Genomic DNA, 18709 nt, shown 5'->3' on the forward strand with positions numbered 1-18709 from the left:
CCACTGCTGGCGGCTCACCTCCAACTGCGCAACGCTACGTGCTGTTAACATTCAGCTGCCCAACACTACAATGGCAGATAACAATGCAAACTAGCCACAGACTGCACACAGCACAGCCAGTGATTTTCATACAGAGCGCTACCTGGCGTTACCAATAAGAAAACCTGAACAGCCTACTTACAATCGTCTCGCGCTACTTTATATTGTCTTTGTTTTTATTAAGTCTTGCTTCCATTACAAATTAACGTCAGAACTATAGTCTCGTATCTTTATCTCTTTTAAAGCCGAATTAATCCTTCTCTCACAGATCGTCAGTTTTCTGTTCCAGTATTCTGTACACTATTACCGATGAAAATATGAATGGCCTTTGTGACGGGTACATCTCAACTTAGCACGTATTGTATCAAATGACACTGGATGTCCAATTTTTCTGGACGTCGATCTAGGAGTCCAATAACACAACAAGTTAGAATTATATATTAATACCTTAAGCTGCTGACGCGCGTTGGTGTAATCAACGGTGGTAAGTGTAAATGTGTGCCCCGCCCGGGACTCGAAGCCAGGATCACCTGCTTACATGGCAGACGCTCTATCCATCTGAGTCACCGAGGGCAGAGAGGATAGTGCGACTGCCGGGACCATCTCACGCAAGTCTCCCGCGAGACCCACATTCTCACCTTATATGTCCACACAGTACATTCGTAGTGTCCATACACAACACTCTCGTTACTCGTGAAGACAGTCTTACCAAGTCCCGTGAGCAGCTGAAGGTATTAATATACACTCCTGGAAATGGAAAAAAAAACACATTGACACCGGTGTGTCAGACCCACCATACTTGCTCCGGACACTGCGAGAGGGCTGTACAAGCAATGATCACACGCACGGCACAGCGGACACACCAGGAACCGCGGTGTTGGCCGTCGAATGGCGCTAGCTGCGCAGCATTTGTGCACTGCCGCCGTCAGTGTCAGCCAGTTTGCCGTGGCATACGGAGCTCCATCGCAGTCTTTAACACTGGTAGCATGCCGCGACAGCGTGGACGTGAACCGTATGTGCAGTTGACGGACTTTGAGCGAGGGCGTATAGTGGGCATGCGGGAGACCGGGTGGACGTCCACCGAATTGCTCAACACGTGGGGCGTGAGGTCTCCACAGTACATCGATGCTGTCGCCAGTGGTCGGCGGAAGGTGCACGTGCCCGTCGACCTGGGACCGGACCGCAGCGACGCACGGATGCACGCCAAGACCGTAGGATCCTACGCAGTGCCGTAGGGGACCGCACCGCCACTTCCCAGCAAATTAGGGACACTGTTGCTCCTGGGGTGTCGGCGAGGACCATTCGCAACCGTCTCTATGAAGCTGGGCTACGGTCCCGCACACCGTTAGGCCGTCTTCCGCTCACGCCCCAACATCGTGCAGCCCGCCTCCAGTGGTGTCGCGACAGGCGTGAATGGAGGGACGAATGGAGACGTGTCGTCTTCAGCGATGAGAGTCGCTTCTGCCTTGGTGCCAATGATGGTCGTATGCGTGTTTGGCGCCGTGCAGGTGAGCGCCACAATCAGGACTGCATACGACCGAGGCACACAGGGCCAACACCCGGCATCATGGTGTGTGGAGCGATCTCCTACACTGGCCGTACACCACTGGTGATCGTCGAGGGGACACTGAATAGTGCACGGTACATCCAAACCGTCATCGAACCCATCGTTCTACCATTCCTAGACCGGCAAGGGAACTTGCTGTTCCAACAGGACAATGCACGTCCGCATGTATCCCGTGCCACCCAACGTGCTCTAGAAGGTGTAAGTCAACTACCCTGGCCAGCAAGATCTCCGGATCTGTCCCCCATTGAGCATGTTTGGGACTGGATGAAGCGTCGTCTCACGCGGTCTGTACGTCCAGCACGAACGCTGGTCCAACTGAGGCGCCAGGTGGAAATGGCACGGCAAGCCGTTCCACAGGACTACCTCCAGCATCTCTACGATCGTCTCCATGGGCGAATAGCAGCCTGCATTGCTGCGAAAGGTGGATATACACTGTACTAGTGCCGACATTGTGCATGCTCTGTTGCCTGTGTCTATGTGCCTGTGGTTCTGTCAGTGTGATCATGTGATGTATCTGACCCCAGGAATGTGTCAATAAAGTTTCCCCTTCCTGGGACAATGAATTCACGGTGTTCTTATTTCAATTTCCAGGAGTGTATAATTCTAATTTCATTCTATACGGCTGCCGGTCATCAGTGGTGTCTGTCCTTTCGGACATGTCCGAAAGAACAGACACCATATCCACATAAGAATACAGTTCTGGCAATACCGGCCATGACCTTCCTCCTCTGTGCGGATGCACACATGTTACCCGACCTCTTACGGGACTCGGTAAGAATGTCTCCCACGAGTAATGAGTGTGTTGGGTAGGGACGCTACGAATGTAGTGTGTGGACATATAAGGTGAGAATGTGGGTTCGCAGGAGACGTGCGCGAGATAGTATCTGCATCCACCTTGTCCTCTGTGTCCTTGGTGGCTCAGCTGGATAGAGTGTCTGCATCGTAAGCAGGAGATCCTGAGTTCGAGTCCCGGTCGGGGCACACATTTTTCACCTGTCCCCGTTGGTATATGTCAACGCCCGTCTGCAGCTGCAGGTGTTAATATATAATTCTAATTTCGTTCTAGAGGGCTGCAGGTCATCAATGGTGTCTATTCTTTCGGACATGTGCGAAAGAAGAGACACCATATCCATATAAGTAAATAATACAACATGTCCCGAGTCTTCATGCTATAAAGACGAGAAATTAAAAAGGGGCTCGAGGGAACTTCTGCAGCCTGAACGGAAAGTAAGCCCACATATATATTTTATTAGCATGGTAAGAAGAAATCTAGTGCACTACATCCCTGTAGGGATCTGAAAATCGAATGAAAACTTTCCCTTTCAGGCTGATTTATTAAGGGGCGCGGATATTGCCCACAGAAATCGTACCAGTCAGTTATACAATCAGGAAATGAAGAACGGATCATATCTAACCTCAGAAGAGAGTTAATACGTTTTCAGTGATAGAGGGCTTCCTTTTTATACGTCGCAGGCTTGTGGTCGTAAAAGGTAGGGCGCACTTTCCGCTAATTGAAGATTGGACTGATCGAATCCGCAGAGTGCCGAGGAAAAGCGATAAAATGCGGCGCACCTAAAGGTTTCAGAGTGATTTCGCTTTACCAGCGCCACTATGCGGGCAGAGCTTTTCGTAGTCTGATTTCATCCGATCACTAGCCGAGTATAGAGTGGGAAATGAGTATGTGGATCGTTAGAGTATACCGTGGCGGTCCCTGTGAAAATCAAGATCCAAAATAAGCCCTGAATCAATTAACAACTATATGACAAATTTTCTTGTCCGTCTATATTGCATACATATACACACAAATTTACTGACTATTAAAATATATGAAAGAACAAGTCAGCTTGTAAATTTGCTGGCAGAAACTGACAGGTCACTCTTATAGCAGACGTACTCAGATATGAAGATGTTTTGATGAAACCGAAACCAGTCACAGTTATACAATTATTTGTAACCCGGAAAGATAATATAATTTGTTGTACAACCACCGGGTCCAGATTTTCTCCAAAACTGACAACATGCCAACTGCACTACGAATGGAATTTTCCCCTGAGTACGATTTCTTTTGTAGCGATTCCGTGTTTGGCGACACTTATTTAGGAGATACTATGTGGACAAAGGCTATTTTCAGCACTGCAGTAATTATAAAGCATACGGTGCCGTGGACTCTTATAGTTTGTCATGTCAGAAACCTGCCCCAAGTGATTGCAGCTGGAGATACAGAAAAGCATTCATACCGTGTGTACTGCTAAGGGCGATGAAACTTGAAAAAGGTTTCACTTTTTTTTAATCCTGTGTGGTAACCCAAAACTTCAACGTAACGGACAGTATACAGAATACGATGGTTGTATTTTGCAATAAAACCGGGGGTAGTTCCCCTTACCTTGATGTATCCTTAATCAATATTTGTTATAGAATCGGCCCTATGTTCCACTTAACAGTTCTTCAGAGCCTTTGTTAATTTCAGATGGTCTATAACTTCCAGTTAACAATTTTCGCATTCTTTCAACAAGCTCGTCGCATGTGTTTAGATAGTGGCTGTCTTTTACAAGTACTTTGACAGCATTGTTTTGATGTTATCTCGTCAGTGTTAATATTCCTGTGTGACCAATCGGGAATCTTGCAGGGAGTTACTCAACTGCAGTGCTACAATTGCTACGTCGAAAATAATAATCAAGACCAGAGAGATCGAGTGAACCTACCCGGATAGCCGAGCGCCTTATCACCCTGCTTCCGTGATTCAGGAACGCGCGAAAGCCCCAGATCTAATCCGGCCTGGGTTTAACGACGAGGACCGGTGTGCTGGCCAGCCAGGACGTGGCTTTTAGGCGGCTTCCACATACAGCTACGTGAATGCCGGGCTGGGCCTCTATTATATGATGCGCAAACATTTCAAAAATGTTCGCTCACTCTTACACGGTGTAACACTAGACACAGGCAGTTGAGGTGCACCCACTCCGTCCCATGGGGTGGGAGAGGAGGGGGGGGGAACTACATCAGGGAGGGCATCCTGGCGCCCTCTACAACTAACAATGCCAATAATTAACACGCCGACCGCGTGGAGAAATGGCTATTAAGGCGAGGAAAGTCAAGCAGAGGAAAGATCAAGTGGAAGTGGGACTTTATAATGCCTCCACAAGTCACATTTCGTAACATTTCATTGCAAGCAAGCAGTAGCGTAGCACCTCTACAATGAGAACTTATTTCTTGCGAATTACTGGGTAATTTATTCGTTTACACCTATTATATACACTCCTGGAAATGGAAAAAAGAACACATTGACACCGGTGTGTCAGACCCACCATACTTGCTCCGGACACTGCGAGAGGGCTGTACAAGCAATGATCACACGCACGGCACAGCGGACACACCAGGAACCGCGGTGTTGGCCGTCGAATGGCGCTAGCTGCGCAGCATTTGTGCACCGCCGCCGTCAGTGTCAGCCAGTTTGCCGTGGCATACGGAGCTCCATCGCAGTCCTTAACACTGGTAGCATGCCGCGACAGCGTGGACGTGAACCGTATGTGCAGTTGACGGACTTTGAGCGAGGGCGTATAGTGGGCATGCGGGAGGCCGGGTGGACGTACCGCCGAATTGCTCAACACGTGGGGCGTGAGGTCTCCACAGTACATCGATGTTGTCGCCAGTGGTCGGCGGAAGGTGCACGTGCCCGTCGACCTGGGACCGGACCGCAGCGACGCACGGATGCACGCCAAGACCGTAGGATCCTACGCAGTGCCGTAGGGGACCGCACCGCCACTTCCCAGCAAATTAGGGACACTGTTGCTCCTGGGGTATCGGCGAGGACCATTCGCAACCGTCTCCATGAAGCTGGGCTACGGTCCCACACACCGTTAGGCCGTCTTCCGCTCACGCCCCAACATCGTGCAGCCCGCCTCCAGTGGTGTCGCGACAGGCGTGAATGGAGGGACGAATGGAGACGTGTCGTCTTCAGCGATGAGAGTCGCTTCTGCCTTGGTGCCAATGATGGTCGTATGCGTGTTTGGTGCCGTGCAGGTGAGCGCCACAATCAGGACTGCATACGACCGAGGCACACAGGGCCAACACCCGGCATCATGGTGTGGGGAGCGATCTCCTACACTGGCCGTACACCACTGGTGATCGTCGAGGGGACACTGAATAGTACACGGTACATCCAAACCGTCATCGAACCCATCGTTCTACCATTCCTAGACCGGCAAGGGAACTTGCTGTTCCAACAGGACAATGCACGTCCGCATGTATCCCGTGCCACCCAACGTGCTCTAGAAGCTGTAAGTCAACTACCATGGCCAGCACGATCTCCGGATCTGTCCCCCATTGAGCATGTTTGGGACTGGATGAAGCGTCGTCTCACGCGGTCTGCACGTCCAGCACGAACGCTGGTCCAACTGAGGCGCCAGGTGGAAATGGCATGGCAAGCCGTTCCACAGGACTACATCCAGCATCTCTACGATCGTCTCCATGGGAGAATAGCAGCCTGCATTGCTGCGAAAGGTGGATATACACTGTACTAGTGCCGACATTGTGCATGCTCTGTTGCCTGTGTCTATGTGCCTGTGGTTCTGTCAGTGTGATCATGTGATGTATCTGACCCCAGGAATGTGTCAATAAAGTTTCCCCTTCCTGGGACAATGAATTCACGGTGTTCTTATTTCAATTTCCAGGAGTGTATTATAAGTACACAATATGCACAAATCCGGAGAGTACGTTTAATAATGAATAAGAAAATAAAAAGCGGGTAAGCTACTACAAATGACGTAGTGAAGGCGTTGTTGCGGACAACATAAACACGAGGCCCACACCCACCACACTAGAGCATGTTTTTATGCCAGTCAGCTCCGCAGATGATGAACAGACTGAATAAATGTGTGATGAGATACAAGAAAGTATTTCGATCGTTAAGGGAGACAAAAATTTAATTATGATGGGGAACTGGAATTCGACGTAGGGAAAGGAAGAGAGAGAGAAAAATAATGGATGAATATGGAATGGGGAAATGGAGTGAAAGGGAAAACAGCCTGGTAGAGTTTTGCAAAGAGCGTAATTTAGTCATTGCTAAAGCTTAGCTTAAGAATCATGAAATAAGGCTTTATACGTGGAAGAGACCTGGTGACCCTAGAGAGTTTCAGACTGATTGTATGATTGCCAAACAGAAATTTCGTAACCAGGTTTTAAATTGTAGGACTTCGAGAGGAAGGTGTGGAATCTAATCCAATTTGTTGTTTATGAATTATAGACTAAAACTGAAGAAATTGATAAAAGGTAGGAAATTAAGGAAATGGGACACGGATAAGTTGAAAGAACGAGAGGCTGTTGATACTTTCAGAGAGAACATTAGGCAACAATTGACTAGACAAGGGAAAAGAAATACAGTAGAAGGGAATGGGTAGCTTTGAGATATGAAGCAGGGAAGGCAGCAGAGGATAAAATAGGTGAAAGACAAGGCCTAATAGAAGTCCTTGGACCTCAGAGGAGATATCGAATCTAGGTGATGAAAGAATAAAATATAAAGACGCTGTAAATTAAGTAGACGAAAGTAAATATAAACGTCTGAAAATCGAGACGGGCAAGAAGTTAAATTGACAAAGCAGGAATGGGTAGAGGAGAAATGTAAGTTTGTAGAAGCATGTGGTCTCCACACTTCATGTTATTACAGACCGTACTCTCCTAAATTTGCAGTTGTATTTTTGACAACAGTTGATTTTTCTCTGTTGGCTGCTTAAGTGTATGATTGTTTAGAACACTTTCACTCTGACTCCCAGGATGCAACCCTCTGGCTCCAGATAGTTTCGATCTTGCTTAATTTAGACCTGTGACGCATTTCTGATCCTAGTTAATACGACATTAAAATAAAATAGAACTAAAAACTGACTGCTGGACACAAAAATGTATCAGTGGAGGGCGTCATAAATGTAAGTAGCACCAGTGAAAGTTGAGAGAGGAAACCTCGAAAGCAATATGGTTTTACTAATAAATAAATAAATAGTAAAAAGAATGGCTTTCAGAATTTACTTTGTTCATTGACATATTCATCCTGTACAAAGTCTTCCTTAATACATTCTTTGTCAGAACTCTCTTTTCTGGATAGTTCACGGAGAATCATACTGGCAATGTGTCCTGTTAATGAGTAACAAATTTCATGACAAAGGATTTTTGCTTGGAAGCAGAAAGCGTGGTGAACCATCTTCCCGTCACTCGAGGCAAAATTTAGTAATGTTATAGGATCATCTAGAAGGAAAACGAACCGGCCGACGTGGCCGAGCTGTTCTACGCGCTTCAGTCTCGAAACGTTTACCGCTACGGTCGCAGTTTCCAATCCTACCTCGGGCATGGGTGTATGTGATGTCCTTAGGTTGTAACCTCCCTGCAAAAAATATAAAATGAAAATGTGAGCCAAGTGTAACCTCGCGACAAAAAATAATAATAATTAAATGAATTTTTCTAATATTGTAACCTCTGAACAAAAATTAGTTTTTAATGTAACCTCTGAACAAAATTGGCTCCCATTTATAGTTTCTATGCAAAGAATGCATTCACACTTAATATTACCACAAAATTCTTTTCTCATTTAATGTCAAGTTCGAAATAGAAAAATTCCTAAACACCAAAAATAATAAAAAAGTTTAGTAACCTGATAAATTTTATGAGGACAGCAGCGCTGCCCTTCGGCCCTGTATTCTGAATAAAAAAGCAAAAAATTCATCCGCTCTTAATTACTCATTTTTCGACACAGCTTCGTGCAATGCTGGCGTATATTTTTTTTTTTTTATTGGAAGGAATGATCATGCATTTGAAATTCTTTAAATTGAAATGAATGCTTTTCTTTAAAAGAGTTGCTTTATATTATAAAAATTATTATTGGGGCATTTCTTTGAACAAATTAAATTACAATTAACATACATTATTAAATATGCGCAAGGCTGCTTCTTTATCTTCTACTACAATACTCATCCTCCAGAGTCCTGACCAGAGTCGCGAGCAGAGCACACAGCCGACGCATGCCGACTCCCGCCGACTAGCACGCACTAGCACGGACTGACTACTACTACTGGACTGACTAACTACTACTGTCGACTGACTCAGTCAAGCGCAGACTAGCAACAGCTAACGATAAACTACTCTCTGGTAGGAGATTCTGTCATGTCTCGCCCATCGCTGGCAATGTATACATCTTACAAGGTTAGTTGGGTTCAATTAGTTCTAAGTTCTAAGGGACTGGTGACCTCAGATGTTAAGTCCTACAGTGCCCAGAGCCATTTTTCTTTCTTTTTTTGAGGAAAACGAGGAGCAGAGGTGCCGCGAATGAAGTCTGTTAGCTCCGAGGCTTGAGTCTTGCAGGGTCACTAAATGTGTAGCCCGGTCCACGACCACAGCAGTCTAGCAGCGCCGCCTTTCTGGCATTTCTGTGGTTAAATATCTCCGAGTTCTGCCCCTCGGAATCACGGCCAGACGCCTGTACTAGTACGGTGGAGTCTATGAGCGCCGAATCCTCTCGGCGGAGTGTGACAAATTGCTTGCGCAGCGATGCTGACGGAGACGCAAAGCCAGCCTCGAGGGCGTGGCTTTGGGACCACGTTATTGAAGACACAATGTGTTGCCAGCGGGGTATTCTAGACTGCTTGTTTAATCGGAAACAGTACAAGCCGGTTCTCTCGATTGCTTCGAGGATTCGGCATGTGGGCGTACGAAATATTTTAATATAGCTCCCAGCTGACATAAAGACTGGGCCCTGAGAATATCAAATGTATTATGTGAACTTCCCAGAGTCTAGAAAGTGTGGAAATTAACACGGAGGTTAATAAAGCCACTTATTTTTTTATCGGGTTCCATTAAATTAAGTAATCACAACGCATAGTTTTCACATCATTAGACTCTGGATTACGCGAATCTGTTCTTAAATTATAATTAAGATGGAATAATGTACACTACTGGGCATTAAAGTTGCTACACCAAGAAGAAATGCAGATGACAAACGGGTGTTCTTTGGACAAATATATTATACTAGAACTGACATGCGATTACATTTTCACGCAAGTTGGGTGCATAGATCCTGAGAAATCAGTACCCAGAACAACCACCTCTGGCCGTAATAACGGCTTTGATACGCCTGGGCATTTAGTCAAACAGACCTTGGATTGCGTGTACATTTATAGCTGCGCAAGCAGCTTCAACACGATACCACAGTTCATCAACAGTAGTGCCTGGCGTATTGTAACGAGCCAGTTGCTCGGTCACCATTGACCAGACGTTTTCAGTTGGTGAGAGATCTGGAGAATGTGCTGGCCAGGGCAGCAGTCGAACATTTCCTGTGTCCAGAAAGGCCCGTACAGGACCTGCAACATGCGGTCGTGCATTATCCTGCTGAAATGTAGGGTTTCGCAGGGATCGAATAAAGGGTAGAGCCACGGGTCGTAACACATCTGAAATGTAACGTCCACTGTTCAAAGTGCCGTCAATGAGAACAAGAGGTGACCGAGACGTGTAACCAATGGCACCCCATACCATCACGCCGGGTGATACGCCAGTGTAGCGATGACGAATACACGCTTGCAATGAGCGCTCACTACGATGTCGCCAAACACGGATGCGACCATCATGATGCTGTAAACAGAACGTGGATTCATCCGAAAAAATGATGTTTTGCCATTCGTGCACCCAGGTTCGTCGTTGAGTACGCCATCGTAGGCGCTCCTGTCTGTGATGCAGCGTCAAGAGTAACCGCAGCCACGGACTCCGAGCTGATAGTCCATGCTGCTACAAACGTCGCCGAACTGTTCGTGCAGATCCAAACGTCCCCATGTGTTGACTCAGAGATCGAGACGTACAGCTCGCGCACAATAACGTGTGACCTCTGTGCAGAAATTCCTTCTCTTACTGAACGGGGAGTCTTTTATGGTAGTTCTTCAGGCCGCAAGTGGTCGGATTGTTTCGCTTTGTTTGATCCACTGTTTATGCGACTACATAGGTATTTTACTGAGAAATTATTGCTTCTGGGTGTTCCAGGAGAGTGTGTCAACACTCAGAGAGACGACAGAATGCTCGTTTGAAGCAAAAGTCTTCATACTGACGTATGCATTGTCCCGAATAGTTACCAAGGTATAATACATGTAATGAGTTGCATAATCGGTAACAGGGCGATGGGCCCAGTCACGTCACAGCGAATGAAGAGACAGAATTACTCGAATTTTTCGGAAAATTCGTGTGTTTAACAGCTCAAGGACGTTCATTTGGCCTGGCGGACTTCAGTGTACTTCCAGCACGACGGAGCTCCTCCGCATCTCACCACAAGTGTAAGGGAACTTCTGAAAGTCACTTGCCCTAACCTCTACATTTGGCGTAGTCAGCTGGTCACAAAGATCGTCAGAACTTACGCCATTAGATTTTTGTTTCCGGGGTTGGATGAAGTCTGAGGTGTACAAAGGAAACGTGAATAAGGGGATGAACTTGTTGGTCACGTCATGGACGCTACTGCCCTCATTAGCGAACGTGCAGAGGCACTCAACCAACACAACATAAGCTCCCAAGAGAGCGAAAATGCATTGAAGGTGACGTTGGAATATTTGAAAATATACTGAATACGTTGTGAACTGTACAAAAGCTGTAATGTGACGCGTACCATAAGGCTTAGAGGTTAATGTGTTACAAAAACATTTGATACTTTATAAAACTCATGTGGTTATATTCACTATTGTTGAATATGTATAAACCTGACAATGTACTGAATAGCACAGAAAATAAGTAACAATGTGTTCTGTTTCGAAAAAAGTTTGGAATGGGGCACATGCCCATATGAAGTTCTTTTCTTCAAGTGATTGTTCCGTCATATCCCTCAACAATGACGATGTGTTCAGTCTATGACACCCCGCATTTGTACAAATATAGTACTGACGTGACCTGTTAATTTGCTAGTTTTCAGACTCAGCTGTAGCTTACAATTTACGCGAGATGATAACGAGATACGAGACTCAGTGGCCAAGCACATTCGCCAAAAACAGTCAAGCCGTTTGGTGTTTTCTTTGTGCGATACAACAACGGTGTGTCAAATACTAGCCTTTAAAAACAATTGAAAATTCAATTAACAGCTGCCACTATTATTTTCAGTGTTGAAGTAGACTGGGTTGTAGACGAGGTGTCAACTATCGGTGGAAGTAAACATGTCATTGACAGTACATTAACAGACAGAGAGAGCGTTATAAAGCTGGGCTGGATATATTTGACGCACATTATGATAAACAATCCAATTTACATCGTATGTTAGGGCCGTGAATGGTGTAAACTAGGTAGCCTACTTTCAGGTGAATGAAACCACACTACACTTCGTGATGCAGTGCAGCACCATGGAATGTACTGACGGGAGTACTTCGAAGTTCTTGACTATGTGACTCAAGGTATGTTTATTTTTATAGCAGAGTGATTTCCCAATAAAAGGCGAACCAACTGTAACACTACCCTCTGTATGACGTGTAGTCACCGTGAACGTCCAGCAAAGCTACGCTACTACGATGCTTATAATCAGCACGATTATAATGTTTCTGAGAAACATTTTGCAACTCCTTCAAAGGTCAGTCTCCTATTCTGGCTTCATTTATGAGAGATAATGACCTAGCTACGCCTTCTAAGAAACGCATATATATATATATAATAGAGGGAAACATTCCACGTGGGAAAAATATATCTAAAAACAAAGATGATGTGACTTACCAAAAGAAAGCGCTGGCAGGTCGATAGACACACAAACAAACACAAACATACACACAAAATTCTAGCTTTCGCAACCAACGGCTGCTTCGTCAGGAAAGAGGGAAGGAGAGGGAAAGACGAAAGGATGTGGGTTTTAAGGGAGAGGGTAAGGAGTCATTCCAATCCCGGGAGCGGAAAGACTTACCTTAGGGGGAAAAAGGACGGGTATACACTCACACACACACACACATATCCATCCACACATATACAGAATATGTCTGCTTGTGTCCGTATATGTGTGGATGGATATGTGTGTGTGTGTGTGTGAGTGTATACCCGTCCTTTTTCCCCCTAAGGTAAGTCTTTCCGCTCCCGGGATTGGAATGACTCCTTACCCTCTCCCTTAAAACCCACATCCTTTCGTCTTTCCCTCTCCTTCCCTCTTTCCTGACAAAGCAGCCGTTGGTTGCGAAAGCTAGAATTTTGTGTGTATGTCTGTGTGTCTATCGAACTGCCAGCGCTTTCTTTTGGTAAGTCACATCATCTTTGTTTATATATATATATATATATATATATATATATACACACTCCTGGAAATTGAAATAAGAACACCGTGAATTCATTGTCCCAGGATGGGGAAACTTTATTGACACATTCCTGGGGTCAGATACATCACATGATCACACTGACAGAACCACAGGCACATAGACACAGGCAACAGAGCATGCACAATGTCGGCACTAGTACAGTGTATATCCACCTTTCGCAGCAATGCAGGCTGCTATTCTCTCATGGAGACGATCGTAGAGATGCTGGATGTAGTCCTGTGGAACGGCTTGCCATGCCATTCCCACATGGCGCCTCAGTTGGACCAGCGTTCGTGCTGGACGTGCAGACCGCGTGAGACGACGCTTCATCCAGTCCCAAACATGCTCAATGGGGGACAGATCCGGAGATCTTGCTGGCCACTGTACTTGACTTACACCTTCTAGAGCACGTTGGGTGGCACGGGATACATGCGGAAGTGCATTTTCCTGTTGGAACAGCAAGTTCCCTTGCCGGTCTAGGAATGGTAGAACGATGGGTTCGATGACGGTTTGGATGTACCGTGCACTATTCAGTGTCCCCTCGACGATCACCAGTGGTGTACGGCCAGTGTAGGAGATCGCTCCCGACACCATGATGCCGGGTGTTGGCCCTGTGTGCCTCGGTCGTATGCAGTCCTGATTGTGGCGCTCACCTGCACGGCGCCAAACACGCATACGACCATCATTGGCACCAAGGCAGAAGCGACTCTCATCGCTGAAGACGACACGTCTCCATTCGTCCCTCCATTCACGCCTGTCGCGACACCACTGGAGGCGGGCTGCACGATGTTGGGGCGTGAGCGGAAGACGGCCTAACGGTGTGCGGGACCGTAGCCCAGCTTCATGGAGACGGTTGCGAATGGTCCTCGCCGATACCCCAGGAGCAACAGTGTCCCTAATTTGCTGGGAAGTGGCGGTGCGGTCCCCTACGGCACTGCGTAGGATCCTACGGTCTTGGCGTGCATCCGTGCGTCGCTGCGGTCCGGTCCCAGGTCGACGGGCACGTGCACCTTCCGCCGACCACTGGCGACAACATCGATGTACTGTGGAGACCTCACGCCCCACGTGTTGAGCAATTCGGCGGTACGTCCACCCGGCCTCCCGCATGCCCCCTATACGCCCTCGCTCAAAGTCCGTCAGCTGCACATACGGTTCACGTCCACGCTGTCGCGGCATGCTACCAGTGTTAAAGACTGCGATAGAGCTCCATATGCCACGGCAAACTGGCTGACACTGACGGCGGCGGTGCACAAATGCTGCACAGCTAGCGCCATTCGACGGCCAACACCGCGGTTCCTGGTGTGTCCGCTGTGCCGTGCGTGTGATCATTGCTTGTACAGCCCTCTCGCAGTGTCCGGAGCAAGTATGGTGGGTCTGACACACTGGTGTCAATGTGTTCTTTTTTCCATTTCCAGCCAGGAGTATATATATATATATATATATATATATATATATATATATATAGAGAGAGAGAGAGAGAGAGAGAGAGAGAGAGAGAGGAAATTGCAGTTTCAGATGATGATCTGCCATTCACTCGTGCCCAGAACCCAAAATGATACTGAAATGTTTTATGTCGCATGCATTCTGGTGCTTACCTGTAGTCAAATTTGATATTGAATTTTGACAGACCCATTTAGGATGGTCCTCCACCAAATAGCTACATGTGCTGTGGTCCCATATTGGTAGCTGGATACACACTTAGAGTTCACACACGTTAGGACTACCTACCAGAACGCGAATACGTTCACACTGGGTTGATACCCAGCTTTCACTCGCTGGGTCCGGGCTTCACCACAACTGGCAGGCATTTTGTGGTCTAGTAATACGGCTTGCAGGTAAGAAACAACGCCCTTCGCTGGTTGTTATTGTATATCATTACCCTGCAACAATCTCTAATCTCTCTGAGACTGGGAACTATTGAAACTATTATATTTGGTAGGTCCAGTAGTAGAACATTGCCCCAGGACTATATCAGACGTCCAGACGGCGTGTCTGCATAGACGAAACTGTCTTTTCTCTACTCCTCTAATAACAATGGGTGGCTGTACTGTAAGTTGTCCAAGACATCCTACAAATGTGCCAGAATATACTGCAAGTATTAGTCCCCTTACCCATGGCGTTATACAGATATTGTAAAGTACACACGCCCGTGAAAACTCCGTCCCCTAACATACCAGGTCTCATTTTTACGAAACGCTCTCCCTGACAATTCGGCAATGAGCATGTCTTAATATGTTGAAACTGACTCTGTAAACGTTCGTCAAACATTGGGACATTATGTGTAAAAGTTCGACATGCAGTAAAGAAATAAACCATGACTTCTGTGATAACAATAGTGATGAAAATGTTGAAATGATACTCGCAAAAGTATTTAGTGGTTGTGTCCGACAGTTGAAATGACACCGTGAGAGTTTTAATTAATAAAATAACGAACTGCGGATGTAAGTAATTATAATCCTATTGTCGTTCCTCAGTGATGCCTATCTTCTATTCTCTGTAATTATTTAGAAAATCCATTTCATTTTATTATACAAAAAGAAGTAGTCTTTTGAAATTTGAAACCACAAACAAAATACTCAGCAGACTGAGAATAAAAGAGGTATTCAGTAATATAATCATATTACCAGCGTACGCACCAGCAGAGGAAGCAGAAGAAGGAATAAGAAGACAGTTTCATGAAGTCTTCGAAAATACACGTTATAAAGTACAAAACTACGACCATTCGCTTCTTTCAGGAGACATCAAATGCGAAGGTTGGGCGAGATGAATGCGGAAGGGTATCACACAGATACACTTTATAAGGACCTCTGCTTTGCCAGTTTGCTGCCAGAAATAGTTCATTCATTTTGTTTTCCTTGCAATAGAATATATTTTCGAACGTAGAAGTGGAATACAAGTGTTTAACCAAATGGACCATGTGTTACTAAAAGCACGACTTGCCTCGTCAATAATAGATGTACCAAGCTCCTAATGTCCAAACTATGATTCCAGCACTACGCTGCAAAACCTATGAGGAGAAGTCAACTGAAATCGAGAAAAGAGCAAATTGAAACATATAAATACTGAATGATTCCGAAACTGTACAAACTATGTTGAATATAGCTTGCTGCACAACATATTTTCAGTCGTGTTAAATGAAGGGCTAAAAAAATGCAGTAAAACTATCCTCAGAGAAACCAATGTGGTTTCCAACCAAATAGAGGCACTCCCAGCCAGTTGTTTGCTTTTCGTTTACTACTGGAAACATTTTTAAAGTATGACATATATCCCTATTTCTTGTCTGTTGATTTAAAACAAGGTGTTGACGGTATTAAGAGGCCAGCATACAATAAAGCACTAAAGGGATTGGGCATTGATACAAGTTATAAAGATTATTTGTGTCAAGACTTAAGGGCACAAAGGCAAAAGTAAAGGTGAACAACTAAACACCAAGGAATTTAATTTGACAGATGAAGTGAAACAGTTTGATTTTCTCTCTGCACTCCTGTTTAACTTATCACATTGTAGTCTGATACAGAAAATAGTATGCAAGAGACATACAATAATGATGAAAACAGTCAGACACATAAATATGCAGGTGATACTGGAGATGTAGCAATAGAAGTAAACACCCTTAAAGAAATCTAGAATATAATAGAAGAAAAGAACTTGGACTTACTGTAAACCAAAGCAAGTCAAAATTCACATTATTTTCCAATTGTGAGGCTATAATTACTCTAATAAGTGTTTAAATGTTTAGGAATGAGCTTTAGTTGCTTCCATTATTTAGATGTACTTTTAACTAGCGATAATAATATGAGATAATCTGTTAAAACAATGATACATGCAGGAAATAGAGCGTACTATGTGAACTAACAGATATTAAGAATTCTCTAATTACAGGACTACAAATTTAAGGGTACACTATTCCCCTGCTCGACCACTAGTTGCATTTTGGTTAGAAATGTGGGCAATGATAGAAGCAGGTATAAACAACTTACAGTCATTTGAAATACAAAATCATGCGAAACATTTAAGGTCCTGTGAGAATGGCTGAGATTTGGAGACTAAGGTACAACCATGACATACAACAGCTTATACAATGGAAAGATAAAGCGATATTTATTAAATCTCAAAGAATACGCTAGTTTGACATATGGATAGGATGGCAGAAGACAGGAAGAGCAAACGAATAATGGAAGGCAGATTGTATTTCATCAGAAGGAACAAACAACCAAATGCTAGATGTCTGGATATTCTGTTGGCTAACCTTACCAATATAGTTATCAGAGGACGAGAGAGAAAAGCAGAGACTGGAGGTGTATGGAAGCAGATTGTTAAGGAGGCCAAGGCCCATAGACAACTACAGTACCAAAGAAGAAGATTGCATCTTAAACATGTGGAGAAGCAAACTTGTTCCACAAATGTAAGAAAGTGTTAATATTACCTGAGAGCTGGAAATAGGTGAACTCTCACATTGTTCAAGACACGGTGAATTTTGTGAACGTTTTTAATTTCAACATGTCGAAATATTTTCGTCCATCACTTAGAGAACACGGACTCTGACGAATATATAATTTAAAAAGCCATACACAAATTAGGGCCTACATTTGAGTAGGAGGGGAAATGACAGATTAGCTTAGCATCTAGTGGAAGGTGTAATAGTGTCTACAACCACACAAGACAAAATCCCTGTGATTACCACAGCCAGAGGAGCACATTCTTTAGATTAGAGGAAGGTTATAAACAGACAGTCCTGAAAGAAATTAGAACAGGACCATAATAAGTGTAATAGTCCCGAGAATAATAAAATTAATTTGTTTAGCAGTACTGGTACATGATCTTATGACATATCTAGAAGATGCAGAAAACTCTGAACTGACAGATGTTTTGTGCCCGTTCCACAGAGATGGAGAAGTTCAATATTAGGGTTTATACACTAGATAAATCCTAAAAGGAGAATTTGCAATATATGTAAGCGTTGAAAACACAGTCATAATTATTGAAATAAAGAGTTTTTGTGTATATCAGCACCTAGAAGCATGTGTTTGTTAGTTATTATTGCAGAATACTTCCCTGCTAATTGCAACAGTCTACAGATTTCCTCCAGGAAACTTTCACCTATTTATGAGAAATGTAGATGTGTTACTGCGCTACCTGTCAGACAAGAAGAAACGGTCAATAGTAGTACCTTAGTTTGCGGAATTTTCACTGTACATTTCTTTAAGGGGACTGGTCTGTGAATACTTGGGAAAACCTTACAATTGTCAGTTCTCTAACCAGTGTAGCTCGAAGAATAAGATTTGTAAGCCCATATAATGCTTACCATCTTGTAAGACATCTTTTGCAAACATTTTTATGTATGAACCACACCTTTATCTCTCACACTCTTTATTTGTAATTTTTTGTTGCATGTGTAGCGTACCATGCTAATTATTTATGTACATCATAGGTACACATTACTCAAAATACGAACAAAGTAGGTTTATTTTTTCCTGTAAGTTCCTTACACTATAACCTTTAAATTGTGGTACAAAAAATTTTAAGTATGATTATCAAAAGTTTTGGAAATGAATTCATGCTCTTTCTTGAAAAAAGCATTTCATTTTCAAAGTTAACTCACAAGAGCAATCAACTTTTTAGTTAAGCATGTTTTAAGACAGTATACAAAGTTTCAGCTCTCTATGTTTTATTGTTTTTAGCCAAAATGTACCAGAACATGAAATAATTAAACTTTTGGGAAATTCAAGTTAAAGTTAAAATCCGCTTTTTCTATTAAACTTGTATGCCACTAATGTATCCCAGGATCCCAGGTCCACATTCATCTTGTTTCCGGTGTTGTTCTTCCTCTCTT

Source organism: Schistocerca cancellata, chromosome 2 (assembly GCF_023864275.1).
Source record: "Schistocerca cancellata isolate TAMUIC-IGC-003103 chromosome 2, iqSchCanc2.1, whole genome shotgun sequence".
Taxonomy (NCBI): Eukaryota; Metazoa; Arthropoda; class Insecta; order Orthoptera; family Acrididae; genus Schistocerca; species Schistocerca cancellata.